Source organism: Sciurus vulgaris (genome assembly GCF_902686455.1).
Source record: "Sciurus vulgaris genome assembly, chromosome: 10".
NCBI classification, from domain to species: Eukaryota; Metazoa; Chordata; class Mammalia; order Rodentia; family Sciuridae; genus Sciurus; species Sciurus vulgaris.
Genome location: NC_136470.1, coordinates 140,039,898 through 140,056,405, shown reverse-complemented (window position 1 = coordinate 140,056,405; position 16,508 = coordinate 140,039,898). Strand labels below are relative to the sequence as shown.

Here is a 16,508-nt window from a genome sequence, read left to right as displayed (position 1 = left end):
CCAAGAAAGTCATTTTCTTTCAAGGCAACATAACCAGTTTAAATAAGGAGTCCGAGTAAGGAGACCTGGCTCTCATCTGCACCACCTGGATGAAAGCATTCACCTTTTTGAGTCTCCGCGTCCCCATTCCAAGGTAAGGGTCCTGCTGGTTTCATCTGAGCATCTCTGACAGTTCTAGAGACCTAGTCAGTACGGTCTGATCTGTGTGTCTAGGAAATGATGCCGGTGTTTGGCTTGACCTGGGTCACTGTCTCTAGAAGTGGGTGAGGGGGAGAGGAATGGTCCCATCCTGGTTGCTGCACCTCACGAGGGGGAGCATCAGGGATGGAGGACATGATTACAGTCATCACACAGTGACTCAGAAGGCATTTGTGTTTGTCCCCACATAACCACTGTGATGGATGTTGACACCCTTGACTACTTCACAAAATCAATCTAGATTCTGAGTGAATTAACCTGGACTTACCGCCATCCCTTCCAAGCATCTGACCCCCTCCGGAATAATTCTTAGAGCAGAGGTCACAGACTGGCAGGTCACAGATGGGTTCTGTTAGGTCCACACATTGTTGGTGCACAATTTTTTTTTTTTTTTAATTTTGACTCATTTGCCAACATTTTAAAAATTGGGAGCCTCTTCATGAAAAATCTGGCTTCCTGGCTTCTCTTGAATCAGAAGCTCCTTCTGGCAGCGCTGGGTCCACATTCTCACATGGCAATAATAGACCAGAGCCGAGGAGCAACAGACAACACATGGGCTCCAGGCTTCTGCAGGCCTCCCGGGGCCACTTGCACACACGGGTTAGCTCTGGGCCCTGCACACTCAGAAGGCTGCCACCATTATCTGAGGACATGGTCATGAACCCACCTGCCCACCAGGCTCAATGTGGTAATGATTGAGCTTACCCAGGACTGACCCTGGACTCACCAGTGCATAAAGAAAAAAAGCTGTGAATTGTGGCTAAGAAGTAACTGCTTAGTCAAGAGCAGCTTCCCAGAAACTCCCATCTGCAGGCTAATCCAAATGCTCAACGAGCACATGAAACAAACTAAGAGTGTGGAAGATTCCTCCCACCCCTTCATTAGAGACTAAAAGGTTAAATAAAACAACTTTTAATTAGCAAGTTCTCATCTTGGACTCACTAGGTCTGACTAGAAAAAACTCTGTAGTCAAATAGGAAACAAAAGTACAAATAAAAGAGATGATTCTGACGGGGCATAAGAAGCATCCAGGAAGGAAGTTGACTCCAAGAAGCGGACTTCTGTTCCCAGTCCCCGTCAGGGTGAGAGGGGCCTTGTTTCTACTAAGTGGGCGCATCCTGAGGTCAGAAAAAAGTGGAACCGCTGTCAAGTTATCTTTGTCTGTTTTTAAAGTCAAGCTCATGGAGCCGTGATTTACAGAGGGTAAATCTCCCTCTTTCTCCATGTACTGTCTTTATGAACTGGAGACCCTCCACAGTCAAAGAAAACGTGACCACCCACACGGTGCCCTCCTTCCTCCCCCACATCGACCCCTGGAAACCGTCTATCTTGTTCCTATCACTAGAGTTCTGCCTTACGGCAGTGTATTTCCATCTCTGTTTGGCTTCTTTCACTAGGTAGAATGCTTTCAAGCTTCATGGATTTTTTTGCACATATAGTCTGTTCTATTTCTTTGTGTGAATGCATGCACTATAATTTTTTTAGCCATTTACAAGTTGATGGTAACTTTTTAATCATTTCCAGTTTGGGGCTACTCTGAATAAATTTTGCATAAACATCTACTATAGTTCCAGTCTGAAATGTTGTCCAAAGGCTCATGTCTTGGTCCCCAGCAGATGACAGAAACTTTAGGAGGTGGGGTCTAGTTGGAAGAGGTGGATCACAGGGGCAGGTTGGAGGAGTGGACATGACTTTGAAGGGCATATCTTGTCCCCAGCCCCCACACCCACTCCTTCTCTCTGATTCCTGATTGCCATGAGGGGAACAGCCCCTTCTGCTTCATGCTCCTACCACCATGATGTTCTGCCTCACCTAGAGCCCAAAGCAACAAAGCTGTCCAACTTTGGACTGAAAGCCCTGAAACTGTGAACCAAAATAAATCTTTTCTCCTTTAGGTTGTTTTTCTCAGGTGTTTTATCACAGTGATTGAAAGCTGATTAACACAAAGTTCACTTCCAGTTCCTTATAGGAATGAATTTTTCATTTCTCTTGATTACTTAGGAGTGATATTGTTGGATGATAGAATAACTGTGTGCTGAACTTAATAAGAACTGCCAAACTATTCTCCAGAAACAATACGAGAGTTTCAATCATTCATAGCCTTGTTAGCACTTGATGTTATCAGATTTTGCAAGTTTAGCCATTCCAGTGGATATACAGTAATATGTCATTGTGTTTTAATTTGCATTTCCCTATGACTAATGATGTAGACTGATTTTTCTTCTGTTTCTGTACTTTTTTTAAGTACCTATTCATAGTAGTTGTTCATTTTTATGAAGTATCTTTATATACTGAGTAATCTATATATTCTGAATAAAAGTCCTTTATCAGATATGTGTTTTGCAAATATCTGTGGTACATTCAGATGGTAGAAACCGTTTTGTAGAGATTCAAAAGCAGCATCACATTTTAAAACACAGGGGGAGTAATGAAAAATCTATTGGCATCTAATAGAAAACAGAAGCAGTCATTGAAAAGGTTGTTCAAGAAACTCTCCCAGCAGAAGGCCGTGAAGTTAGGAAAAATAGAGAATAAACTTGGATTTACAATTGAGTAGGTAGGAGAAAATATCACTGAACTCAGAAAATAAGTCATTCATCAAACTGAAAGGGCATCAAACTTAAAGAGAAGTGGAAATTAAATTAATTCAAAGGCTTAAGAAAAACAGGTGGAAAAAAAGCAGTTAACTCTACTAAGGGAGGTGGGGAAAGAAAACATCTCGATTTCAGATGTATTATCTGCCATTGAAAATGCAAAACTCACTTTTAAAAGGAGCAGTTTTTACTGCTATGGTTTGGAAACACTGACCCATTAATGAGTCATAAGAACTTAGTGGGTTATTACCAACATTTACCTTAAGTCTAAAAGAACAAAATAAAATGACAATATAAAAGTACCTAGGATGTATTAAGTGTGAGTAAATTTGGTGTGTGTGTGTGTGTGTGTGCACGCGTGTGTGTACACTACAGAGTAATGAATTGAAAGGCATTTCTCACTGTGAATTGTACTCGAAAATGCTCAAGAAATTATATATGAGTGATACGTTCTGTGGTTATGACAAAATGTATCACTCATATTATTTCTGATAAAAAGCACTCAGATGAGCATGAGAGTTGATTCAGTGTCAAAAGCACAGGATCAAATATCATCAAACAGAACATAGCGAGCACTGACATCAGCCGGGCTTCCAGGTTCAACAGCAGACAGGAAGTTACTCCAACCCGGGAGATCCGAGTGTGACCAGGTCCACTGAAAGCAGATCCAGTGCTGCATGTCACCTGCTGGGCGGGTAACAGGTCACACCAACACTTGGTGATTTAAAATGGCATTCATTATCACAGGTTTACCTGAGGCACGCCTGGTGGGTCCACCGGCTCTGAGCCTCCCTCGGCTGCCATGAAGGTGTCCTCGGGGACTTAGGTCTGCTTGAGGCTCCGGTGGGTATGATGCATTTCCAGCCCCTCAGGTGGACTCCGTTCATCGTGGGCTGCTAGACCCAGGGCCTTGATTCCCATGGTTCCTGTGGCACAGGAGGCAGCATCATGCACTTCTGGGACCGTCACCTTGGCCAGTCCTGGGCTCCAGAGACTTCTACTACGTTACTTAGAAACAATGTCTAGCTGGGTGCTGTGGCCCATTGCCAGTAATCCCAGCAGCTCCGGAGGCTGAGGCCGGAGGACCAAAAGTTCAAAGCCAGCCTCGGAAACTCAGCAAAGCCCTAAGCAGCTCAGAGAGACTCTGTCTCTAAATAAAATATGAAAAGGGCTGGGGATGTGGCTCAGTGGTTAGGCAGCCCTGGGTTCAATCCCCAGTACCAAAAATAAAGAAAAAAAAAAAGAAAAAAGAAAAAGAGAAAGAGCAGTTCTTAAGAGAAAACATTCAGAAACTAAAATAATTTTATTATAATTACAAATGATAATAACCTGAAACTATCAGGAGAAATAACTTAATCTGTAAGGGGAGAATATATATGTACACACACACACAAATACATATACACATGTATATGCCATATACATACATATTTCTATTGAATTTTTATTATAAAAAAGTTCAAGCATAAACAAAAAAGAAGAATGTTATTAATCCTCAGTATCCACCATCCAACTTTGGTAATTGTCAGCTTTTTTGCCAATCCTGTGTCATCTCTACCACATACTTTACTTCTCCTGGCTAACATATTTTAAAGACTATTCCACACAATATAAATTATATTTTGTTGATGCTAAAAAACAAAAGGCATTAAGAAGGACGTGTAAAATGTTTAGGTCATCATTAAATGTATGTTTATTAAATTTCTACTATGTGACCAGCATGTAGGCAAACCGCCTGGGATAAAAGTCGGGTTGTGGACTCCCATTGAGTGTGTAAGTACTGAAAAGCATAAAAAAAACTACATGTAATAAAGTTTGTGAGGAAGAATCGTGACAGACTGCAAAAAAACAGACATTAATCTGCCTCAGTCTTCTATAGAGCATATTAACAAGTAAAACATGTATTATGTAATTTAAAAGTTAATTAGTGCACGTGTGGAGTTTCCAGCCACACAGGCATTATGTATTTCTTTAAAAATCCCTGAAGCATTTTATGGAATGTAGTAAAGGAAATCTTAATGGAGTCCAAATAGTCCAAATGGTAAAAGCATACCCCAGCTGCAGTATTGTTACAGTAAACAATTATACAGCAACAAAGCACAGATAAAGAAGAAACGAAAGTCTCCTTATTAATTAAAAATAAAACATATGCAACTATTGAGTCATAGAAAGCAAAGCATTAACAGCAGTAAGAAAAGGCAGCAGCCTGTAAGCAGCACAACACATCTGAATTTGAGAAATGCACAGAACTGTTCTCAGAAAGACATGTAGCTTTGAACGTCTGTCATTCAGTAAGAATTTATGAAAACATGTGCGCCTATTATCCATGAATTTATTCATTTACTCTCAGCTCCAAATTCACTGTTCTTTTTTTTTTTTTTTGAAACTGGGGATTGAACCCAGGGGTACTTAACCACTGAACTATATCCCCATCTCCGGCCCGTTTTTATACTTTAGAGACAGGGACTTGCTGAGTTGCTGAGGGCCTTACTAATTTGCTGAGGCTGGTTTGGAACTTGTGATCCTCCTGCCTCAGCCTCCTGAGCTGCTGGGATTACAGGTATGTGTCACTACGCCTGGTGAAATTCACCTTTTTGGTTGCTCTGTAGAAATGGACCTGGGCCCTTTGCTTCTGTCTGCACTGGAGCTTCCTCCGTGGGGAGTGCTGGAGACACTGAACTTCCCAGCTCCCTGGCTCTGGCTCTGCCATGGTGGCTGGTCTCTCCAGCCCCAGCTCCCACAGCGTCTGCAGCTCCTGGGAGACGGAGCTTCTGCAGTCCAGGGCAGGGCGGCACCAGGGGGCTGCAGCCTGCCTCCTGCTTGCGTCTTCCCCAGCTGGAGGGGAGGGCAGCTCCCTCCCTGTGGTGCCTCCTGTGCTGCCGGGCCAGGAGCCTCCTGGAATCCCCTCTGGGCAGCTGTACCGCGGTGAGACACCTACTGTGCACAACTTCCCCTGGCATCCCGGAGGATTTCCAGTGAGTTCCACGGAGTCAAGCCACAGGAGAAATTCAAGAACTGTCCTCCAGAAAAGCTTGGTTCTTGTGGTTTTATTGAGTTTTTCAGCTTTCAAAAGTCAGGTGGGTCTTATGCTACTTAAACTTTCCCAGGACAGTGAAGACTTCTCTAGGTCTCACAGTGAAGTACAGACCGCACCATCCATCGCGGTGGAAAGACCAACAGTCAACATGAAGACCACAGCTGTTCTGTGACGGCCCTGTAAGAAGGACAGGAAGGCGATGTTTGTTGAGGTGCGTGTGCTAAGTGACAAACACCACCGAGAGACGCGCCCTCCCACTGCCAGAGTCCAGAAGAAAATTTAGGAGATTCTTTTAAATAATCAGAATAGGAGAGGCCTTTCAAATATGACATAAAACAAATACCAAGACATTTGCTGTAGACCTGTATAACAAGGAGCACGTAAAGATAATCAAAAGACAACAAATTGGAAAAATATTTGCAAAATGTGTCATGAGCAGGAGGCTATTTCCCCAATTACTTAAGGAACTCACACTGAATTGAAAAAGCATCAAACACCTAAAACAAAAACATGAGAAGGATATAAACAATTAATGCATGACAAAAATGTATGTATCGTACATATAAACATGCACACATCAGAGCTTCAGCCACAAAAAAATCTCTTTTTTGTTTATTCAAATTCTATTCTTGGGGCTGGGGATATAGCTCAGTTGGGAGAGTGCCTGCCTCTCAAGAACAAGGCCCTGGGTTCAATTCCCAGCAACACACACACACACACACACACAAAAAAAAAAAAAAAAAAAAGAAAGAAAGAAAAGAAAAGAAAAAAAATTCTATATTTATCATGTTCTCAGGAAAACTTCCATGGGGATGAGAACTCCTTCAACATCCCTGGCTTGATACTCAATATCCACATCCCCTCTGTTCATGTGCAAATGCTAAAGGCTTCTTGGAGTGAGTAACATCTGCACATGGGACTGTTAATATTACCCAAAGTGATCCTGCGTGTTCTCCAGGTCAGGACTCAGGGCTATGTGCCGCCAAATCACCTGAGTGCTTTATGAAATGCAGATTCGTGGGCCCTACCCTAGGGCCCTTCAGATTTACATATAAAATATAAACACTGAGGACTGGATGGTCTAGGCAGGCACTGACCTCAAGTGCTCTGCAAATGCTTCTGAGGCAATCCAGTGTGCACTTGACTTTGGGAATCTACGTTTGTGTAGTCAGTCTATAAGGTGCGTTCCACAAGCACTTTCTACTTCATGCTCACACCCAATCTGGGAGACAACTTGAGCTGGAAGTATCTCCACTTTAAAGATAAGGCCGGGCACAGTGGCACATGCCTGTAATTCCAGCAGCTTGGGAGGCTGAGGCAGGAGGATCACAAGTTCAAAGCCAGCCTCAGCAAAAGCGAGGTGCTAAGCAACTCAGTGAGACCCTGTCTGTGAATAAAATACAAAAAAAAAAAAAAAAAAAGAGCTGGGGAGGTGACTCAGTGTTTGAATGCCCCTGAGTTCACGCCCTGGAACCAAAAAAAAAAAAAAGAAAAGAAAAGAAAAGAAAAAGAGAGAGAGAGAGAGAGAGAGAGAGGGAGAGAAAGAGAAAGGCATAAACCAGGGGCAGTGGCACATGTCTGTAATCCCGGTGGCTTGAGAGTCCAATATTAGTGGCTTGGGAGTCTGAGGCAGGAGGATCAAGGCCAGACTCAGCAACTTTATGAGGCCTTGGGCAACTCAGCGAGTTCCTGTCTCAAAATATAAAAAGGGCTGGGGATGTGGCTCTGGGTTAAAGTGCTCCTGGGTTCCATCCCTTAGTCCCCCTAAAATAAGATCATAAAATTCAGGGTGATTGAGGAACTTGCTCAGAGAATCCCCTGATAATGATGGGACTCAGTGTTATGGTTTAGATAGGAGTTGTCCCCTGAAAGCTCATGTGTGAGACCATCAAGGAAGGTTCAGAGGTGAAATGATCAGATTATGAGATTGGTAACCTACCATTTGATGGATTAATCATTTGAATGGATTCAAATTACTCAGTGGGTGGTAGCTGCAGACAGGTAGGACATGGCTAGAGGATGGAGGTCACTGGGGAGTGTCTTTGGTTGGGGCTTATCTTCTCCCTGGCTCCTTGCACTCAAGCTCTCTCTGCTTCCTGGCCGCCTGAGCCGGGCAGCTTCCCTCTGCCGTGCCCTTCCATCACGATGCTCTGCCTCACCGTGGGCCCAGAGCGAGGGGTCAGCGGACCATGGACTGAACCTCTGAAACTGTGCACCAACACGAACTTTTCCTCCCTTAAGTTGTTCTTGTCAAGTCTTTTGGTCACAGCAGTGAAAAGCTGAGTGACATACTGACACCCCCAAGTTTTGCAAAAGTTCAGGTGTGCCTCAGGAACAGCTGAGCTGAACATGCTCGCTCAGCAGCAGCAGCAAGAACGGCGACAGCGACCTCAGGCCAGACGAGGAGGCAAGTGCATCACTCAGAGCCTCTGCCTGCGCAGTTTCCTTGGCCTGAGGGACGGCCGCTCCTGCAGCTGCTTTCTATCCAGGCACTGCAGAATCCACCCACAGCCTGGCCGGGGAGTCCAGGCATGAGGACCGTAGGAGCTGTTCTGGAAGGCCCAGCTTCATGTCTGCCCTCTGCTCCCTGAGCCAGCGATGTCCTGCCAGGGTCTAAATGCTTCCCCAACCTCCCTTCCTCCGTCATCCACACCAACCTCATCCCCAGATGGAGCTGACTGTTTCCCATGGGAACTAACCCGACACTGGGAAGTTTCTGAACTGCTGAAGGTCTGTCCACTGAAATGCCCATCCCCAGGGAAACCATGACGACACCCCAGGGTGGCTGTATGTTGGTGAGATTAGCCCACTTGCCGAAAATGCTGTGTGCTCCTTGCTGCGTGGAATCACACAAGGGGCGAGAGTACCTTTTAATCCATTCTTCTGCTGGGAGAGAATTGGGTAGTTTCCAATTTGGGCATGGTACAGATGTCACTGCTATTTTAAAAAATGTCTGTTGGATACCTGAGAGAAGTATCGCTGTGCATTCAGCTTTAAGCATGCAGTCTGGGTGGTTAAACCAGTTTACTCTCACCGGCAGCATGAGAGTTGCTGTAGCTCATCCCACTGATGTTTGATTGTGAAACCCGAGCGTTTTTGCCAATCTGTTGGCTGTGGGTTCTCATTTTCACTTCTCTCGTGACTGATGAGACGCAGCTCTGTGGATATGTTTCCTGGCCATTAGCTTTCCCTGTCACGTGCACTGCGTTCAGGAGTTGGGTCAGTTTTCCTACTTGATTGCAAGGAGCACTTCACTTCCTTTAGATACTAGTCCTCTGTCCGTCATGTGTCCCACGCATTTCCTCCCACCTGTCCTTGTCCTTTCCTTTTCTATGGAGTAATTTTATTATTATTATTATTATTGATTATTTTGGTACTGAGGATTGAACTCAGGGATGATCTACCACCAAACCACATCCCCAGCCCTTTTTTAATTTTGTATTTTGAGACCGGGTCTCACTAAGTTGCTGAGGGTCTCACTAAATTGACGAGGCTGATTTTGAACTTGCAACCCTCCTGCCTCAGCCTCCCGAGCTGCTGGGATTACAGGCATGTACCACTGTGCCAGACTAATTAAAAACATATTTATTATTTTTAAAAACATATTTATAATGAAACTTTAGCTCCTAAAGAAATAAATGATTTGTTCTTTCATTTTAAGACACTAAAGTGATTATTTGGATAGAGAGATGAGGCATTATTCATTTTCTACCATATTTTTATGTAACATTTGAATTTTTACAATAGTCTCCTATTCCTTCATTTGAAAAACATTTACTAAGCACCTAATATTGCTAAGAACTGCCTGAATGTCTAGAGATTCATTAAAGGACAAAAGAGATGGAGGCTTTGATCTTATTAGAGTTTAAAAGGGAGATCAATATCACTTTTATTATAAAATATTCCTTTTATTTTAAATCGTGTGTCAGAAGGGGGGGTGACCCTTATTTGGTTTCTAGCCAACTTACATTCTGAGTTTTTGGGTGACATTTCAAAACAACATTTCTCAGAACCCAGAGTAAGCATCTAGAAGGATAAGCAGAAGGTCTCTGTCAAGGTCGCTATTGATTTGTCACTGATTTCAGAAGCAAATTTTGTAGGAAATTCATCAAATTGTCAGACCAGCATCTCTAAGATACAGTTAATATGAAACTTTATGAAAATGTTTTTACTAAAAACATCTTATTGTGACGAGCTATCCTCAAAATCAAGTAGTCTAACCCCAAGTCAAATTCTGGGCTGAATTTTTCTATCTAGACGCAATCATATAAATGTCCTTTTGAGCCAGTCACAGGCCGTAGTAAGATGGCGTAGGAACCGGTGCCTGCCCAGGGTCTGCACAGCCACACCTCTCCCTCTGCGGTTCCGCCCACACCCCCGGGCCCTGCTGGTTAAGTCAGCAAGGTGGGCTGCCGACCTGGGCTGGGGCTGGGGTGCAGACTGAAGGCAAAGTCGGGGAGCTGGACTCTGGGACGCTGGACAGGAAGGGCCTGAAGCCTCGGGATCCCAGGCCACTCCCATGCTGGCCAGGCTGGCTGAGGACCGGGCAGGAGCTGCGTGGGGTGGCGGTGCCCTCCAGCGGGTTCCAGGCTGCACCCGGCCCACCTGGCTGAGGCTTCAGGGAGGACATCTATGGAGAGACCCCCTCCCTGTGCCCCTCAGAGGTAAAACGGCTGCCGTGCCACGCCCCTTCCACTTCCTGCTGCATCGCTGAGCATCTCTGTCCTCACCACGCACGGCCCCCTAAGGGGCATCACTGTCTGGCATGCTCAGCCCCTTCCTTTGTTTGCTTCCCCTCAGTTGTGCTTTCCTCGGGGCCAGCCTTGTGGGGATTTCTTGATTTCTTGTCCCCCTCTGGTAGCTCCTGCTGGCCCCTGCTGTGGTCTCAGGCCTCAGACGACTTCACAGGCCCAACAGCCAGTGTTCCGAGAACAGTGTGCTAGCTCCACAGGTTGGTGGCCTTGAGGGGAGCCAATCAATATATCTGACACATGTATCCACAGATACTCTGCCACTCTGCACCACAAAAATCTCTCCACAGTAGGGTTGCCAGATTGAATGAATGGAAATGCAGAATGCACAGCTGAATTTGGATTTCAGAGGAACAACAAATGATTTTTTTAGTGCAGTATATCCAATGCAATCATTCATCTGTATTTAATCTGCCAACTGTACTCCAAAATCAGCTGAAGAGTTAAACAGTCCTCCTAATTTGCATATCTTTGCACTAAAACAAAGTTCTGATCCTCCTTCAATGGTGGTGGCCCATGCCCAGCACATCATCCCGCCAACTTCAACAGGGGACATTTGGAGCAGCTGTGGGCCAGGGCAGGAAGATTTCAAAGTGGTTGCTAGGGGGCAGACCTCCACTCTGGAAAGCATTTCTCACATTCTATTCCACTGCTGGTGAGACTGGCTTGGTAGTGAGCTCAAATGTACGTGATTAAGAGAACTTTCCTCTGTTACCATTTCTTTCTCTTTCAATTTAGAAATCTATGGCAAAGGTATAAATAACAAGTCTAAAAAGCTTGATCTTTTGAGCCAAATGCCAGAATGTCTAGGTAAACACAGAGCCAAGTCATCATCGGGTTTAATTTATTTCAGGTATTTTTCCCCACTGGAGTGTTGAGATAGGCGAGACTGGATTTCTTCCAAATAAATCTGGGCAGGAGAAAACTTGAAAGCACCGGCTAGTCTTGAGTGTCCCCGCATGACTCCTGATACAATTCCACCTGGAAGATGAAGTGCATGCAACAGAAGTTTTTCACCTTGAAGTTCTTTGCAAATACCAAACTTCTCACACGAAGGGAACAGCGTGGCCTCTTAGAGACTGTTTCGACCAAATTATTTACCAAATTTTACGGAACAGGAGGTGTGATTCTAATGCTGTTAGGTTCGTCCACAGAAAGAGCCGGACCCAGGAAAGGACAGAAGAGGGGAGCAGACACTGGAAAATAACCACCAAAGAACGACAGCGATGGTACCACCCAGGAGCCAGTGTGCCCAGGACCAGAACCCTGCTTAGCACATGTTCCCGTGTGTGCCTGTCCTTACATGGCACTGAAAGCCAGCTCCCCAGGAACACATCTGGGTGTCACCGGAGGTTCAACAGGTCAAGTTCAAATCGTTCTCACTGTGGTCGCTGCGAGCAAGGGCTGGGAACAAGACCCCCACACGAAAACCCAGCGCTCCTGTGGGTTCGCTTGGGTACAGCCCCCAGGAGTCCTCTGGGCCACTTGAGGGAATCACTCATTCTGGTCTTTTTTCTTTACCCTGGAGTAGGAAATAATAGAAGTTTATGCTAATTATTTGCCATCCAAGACAAGGGAAAAGTTAACTAGAAAATGTTTTGCAGTTACCTACCGGTCTCTCCACTGCTCTGCCCGCTTCCCACCTCTGGGGTCTGCTTTCCTCCGCCCACTGGACCAGTATATCTGAATCATTATAATCTGCACCGGTGCTTCCCAAACTGTGCGGGAGAGAAACAGCTGCATGTTGTGGTTGAAGAAACCCTGGTCGCAGAGATTGAATGACTTGCCCTCATTCCCACAGCAGGAAAGCAGCAAGCATACCCTGAAACCAGCTTCCTGACCTCCGGTTGAGTGTGCCCGGTCTGGAAATGAAAACCACTTATTTCTTCCCTCTCCTCCAGCCACTGCCCCATTTCCCTCCTCCCTTTTATTGTCAAATGTCCCATGCTTGCAGCTGAGGCCTGGCCTGCTTTCCAACTGCTCTCTCCACAAGCCCTGCAAGTGGACTCCAAACCCACCAGGCGTTAGTCGCAAGGTCACCGGGCAAGCAGCCTTGTTGGCATTAGACGCCATCCGGGTTGGGCTTTCCTGGCACACCATGGCAAGGGTCCTCTGTGCTTTCTTCACCTGTGCATTTAAAACCAGGCCTGGCGCCACAAGGAGCTGAACGCATTTAGGCAGCGAACAGGAGCACAGTCTCCCCCTCCAGAAACTCTTCCTTCCTTGGGCTTTGGGGGTCTCTTCTTCCTGGACGCCCCTCTGGCTTCACCTGCTTTTCCTATTGATAGATACTTCATCAGTTTCTAAGTCACCCACTGCAGAAATGGTTTGATGAACGTGCTGCTCTGCACACGTGCATTGTTTCCATAGAACTAGATCTTACAATTACTAGGCTAGAGACTTGCTTGTTTTCAAGGTTTTGGTTAAGTATCATCATCTGGCTCTCCAGAAAGTTGTAGCAATTTACATTCTTACTGTGAATAATTCATAATTCTCTTCTGCTTGCACTTTTACCAATAATGGATATTGCCTTTAAAAGAAAAAAAAAAAATTGCCAGCCAGTCTACTGAATGAAAAACTATCACCTCATTACTTTCTTTCTTTCTTTTTTTTTTTTTTTTTTTTTTTGGTACCTTGGTGATTAATCCCAGGGTCACTTACCCACTGAGCCACGTCCCCAGTCCTTTTTATATTTTATTTTGAGACAGGGTCTTGCTAAGTTGCTGAGGCTGGCCTTGAACTTATGATCCTTGTGCCTCAGCCTCCCTAATTACTGGAATCAGAGGCAGGTACCACCACACCTGGCTCATCTCATTACTTTTTGATTTTGCTCCTATTGCTGAGGATGAGTTTATTTTGACGAGTGGGCAGTTGCATCTCCTCAAAAAACATTTTTCATACTTGGCACAGTTTTTCATTGTTATCTTTGCCTGATTGATTTAAACATAAGCATTTATGTTGAGGTAACTATTAATGTATTATCTGTTATTCTAATAGCTATATAAACTTTTCTCTAATCTCTCTTTAAGAAATATTCCTCAAATTTTATGGCTTTGTGTGCTTTTGCACCTTTTTTGCACAAGGGTTATATTTTTAAAATTGTCAGATCTGTCAATCTTCCTTTTTAAAATTCCTGATACAGGTACCATCAGATTCATTTTCTAAAGAATAGCAAATCTCTTACACGAGTATCAGGTGCTATCCAGGTAGAATCCAAACCCTTTAGTCTGTGTCCTACAACACAATGGAGCCTCACCATGTCTAGCCACAGCAACTGCCCGCAGCCCCTGGATGCCACCTCTGATCTGGCAAGCTGCTTCTTGTGTGTCTCAGTGACAGGGCTCTGGAGTGTCGTACCTGAGAAGCAAGTTAGGATTCTGACTCAAGCACTGGCCAACAGTGTGAGAGGAGTCCCAGGGTCTTGGGTTCTTCATATTTAAGAGGGACCAGGACTAGTGTGGGCGTCCTCTACTGCCGGAGTCCTGAGTGCCCCAGTCACCTCCTCATGGTTTTGCTCATGTTGGGATGCCCTTCTCTTCTTTCTCCTCCTGAAATACTTTGGCTCAGTTCTATCTCTGTCACAAAGGCTCCCACAGAACAGGCAGCTTATCCCTGCATCTTATTCAAGTTGAGTCTTACGTCATTATTTTAACGTTTCAGGAATGTTTAATGAGCCACGTTATAAGCTTTAGGGATGCCATTGCTTCACATTTAAATGTACTAAGTATTTGTGGAAGGTCTGAAAAAATGAATAAAAGATGCATGAGTCATAACAGCACCAGTAGTAAGACTAACAAATTACACTTACAGTTAGCCTGACTATTGTGCTGGAGACATACAGTTGGTTCAGTAAATCCCAGTAAATGTAAGCAATACACCATGTATCATGCCCTCATATATTCTAGTAGTTAAATATCACCATAGAATACACCAATATGTTCCTAATAATTCAATATACTTGATTTCTCTAATTTTAAGAAGCATTTAGTCCCTCCATTGAATATCTCTGAATCTTATGACCATATAAATAGCCATTGGCCAGGTGACAGTGACCATAAAGCTGGCATTGCATCTGTACTTGTGAACATGACAACTCTTTGCATTGTCACCCTATCTACTAAATTCTATGCCATTTAGTACTACACACGTCAAAGACAAGAAAGGCCAGTGAGGGCTGGGGAGATAGCTCAGTTTGTCTTGCAAGCACAATGCCCTGGGTTCGATCCCCAGCACCCCCCCCCCCCAAAAAAAAAAAAAAAAAAAGGCCAGTGAAAGCAGGAGAAATTGCCACGTGTCACATTAGGTGAAAGAAAGTTCAAAGCAACGAGAGGCTGAGATAACCAGTTAAAGTACTTGTAGGGCTTCATGGTTAAGGCATGGAACTAGTTGTTTTAGGAACTTCTTCCTGGTCACAAATAGAGAGACTTCATGGCATGTAGCAATACATGATTCAGTTGAACAAGAAAACTACATTTTATTCAGTCAGGATAGGGACAGCATCAGTTTTGCAGAAGAGTTATCAGTCACTAGAAGAAAACCCCAGAGACAAGACTGAAACATCCTTTTAAGAAATGCTGTACTATTGATGATACTGTGTCAACCTGCATATACACACTCCCCATGAATGCTCGGCATGGAAAGGGATTCTAAAGAGTTAGGCTTGATGTACAGAACTACCATCAGTTTATTTTGCTTATCTTTTCCTTTTTCTATAAATGCATGCTACAAAATATCTATGTCTACGAGCTTGTAAAACACTCTTTGGGTAAATATGAAGATTCTATGTGATATCACATGGAGGCATTGTTGAATTAGCAGGACTTTCCCTTCTTGGTGGAACATACAATCAAAGATGTCTGAGATTTGAGAACATATGACAAATTGAATGGAAGTTACGAGAGGCACTGGGTTGAGTTTCTGGACATCACCTAGTGAAGGAACAGAGCTTGAGTTCAGTTGCTGTTACCGTTTAGGCGGGCATTGTGATGCCGCTCAGGAAGAGGCAGGCAGAGCCTGTGATTTCTTCACAAACATCTGTTACAACATAATCTGAATAACATAATCTGAATAGCAGTCAGTTTCTCACATCACCATTTTAAGCTTTATAACCTACATGGAAGAATGCATTCTGTTCTACTGTCCTATATACCTAATTAAAATAAATTAAAAAAATTTTTAAAAGAATGCATTCTGCATTAAACACTCCATTTGTCATTAGTTAAGCACTTTTCAAAAATAAACTTACAGTATTTTTCCAACACAAAAGTAATACGATTTGGTTTAGAAAAATCCTCTATTTAAAAAGTTTCCCCATATGAATCTCTAACCATCTACGTTTCTTCCAATAAAAACATTTAGTGAATTTCTTTTAAACATATTTTCTCCTAAACGTTGTGTTGCCATTTCCCCTAGTTTACAAAACTATCTCAGATCAAAGTAATAAATGCTCATTGTACAGTTTTGGTAAGTATGGAGAAGTAGGGATGGCTTCCGGTCGCCTCTTAGGGTTCCAGGGCAAACAAGCGGCCTGTCCCTGCACAGCGCTCGCTCCATCAGGCTGAGAGAGAACCTGGACACAGGCCCACGAGTCTTGTTAACAGAGCTGATTATACAGATCCTGTGGTTCACAGTCGCTTGTCTTCTCGAGTGTGCCCCGCTGTCCTCACACAGCAGGCCTCTGGCCAGGACACCACCAGCTCTCTACTATTCCACAACCAAGCACTGCATTCATTCTTCTTATTCCTTTGTTTAGGTATTCAACAAACACTCATGAGGCATCTACCATGTGCCTGGAACATGCAGGGGGAAACAAAAGCAGCCCTTGCCCTCTTGTGGATTACAGTGTTAAGACAGGAGAAGCGTACACACAAAAGTTAACTGATAAATTTCTGTAAGGCTAGAAAAGGAAGAGAACAGGTGGCGGGGAAG

General features: G+C 44.2%; 1 long non-coding RNA gene across 1 annotated transcript; it reads right to left on the bottom strand.

Moving 5' to 3' along the window:
* Positions 1 to 11,442: 11,442 nt before the first annotated feature.
* On the bottom strand, positions 11,443 to 12,445 carry LOC306670919. Its single transcript, XR_013766536.1, has 3 exons — positions 12,189 to 12,445; positions 11,682 to 12,102; positions 11,443 to 11,561 (listed from the first exon to the last, which is right to left on the bottom strand). It is a non-coding gene; the product is annotated as an uncharacterized lncRNA (long non-coding RNA).
* Positions 12,446 to 16,508: the final 4,063 nt, after the last annotated feature.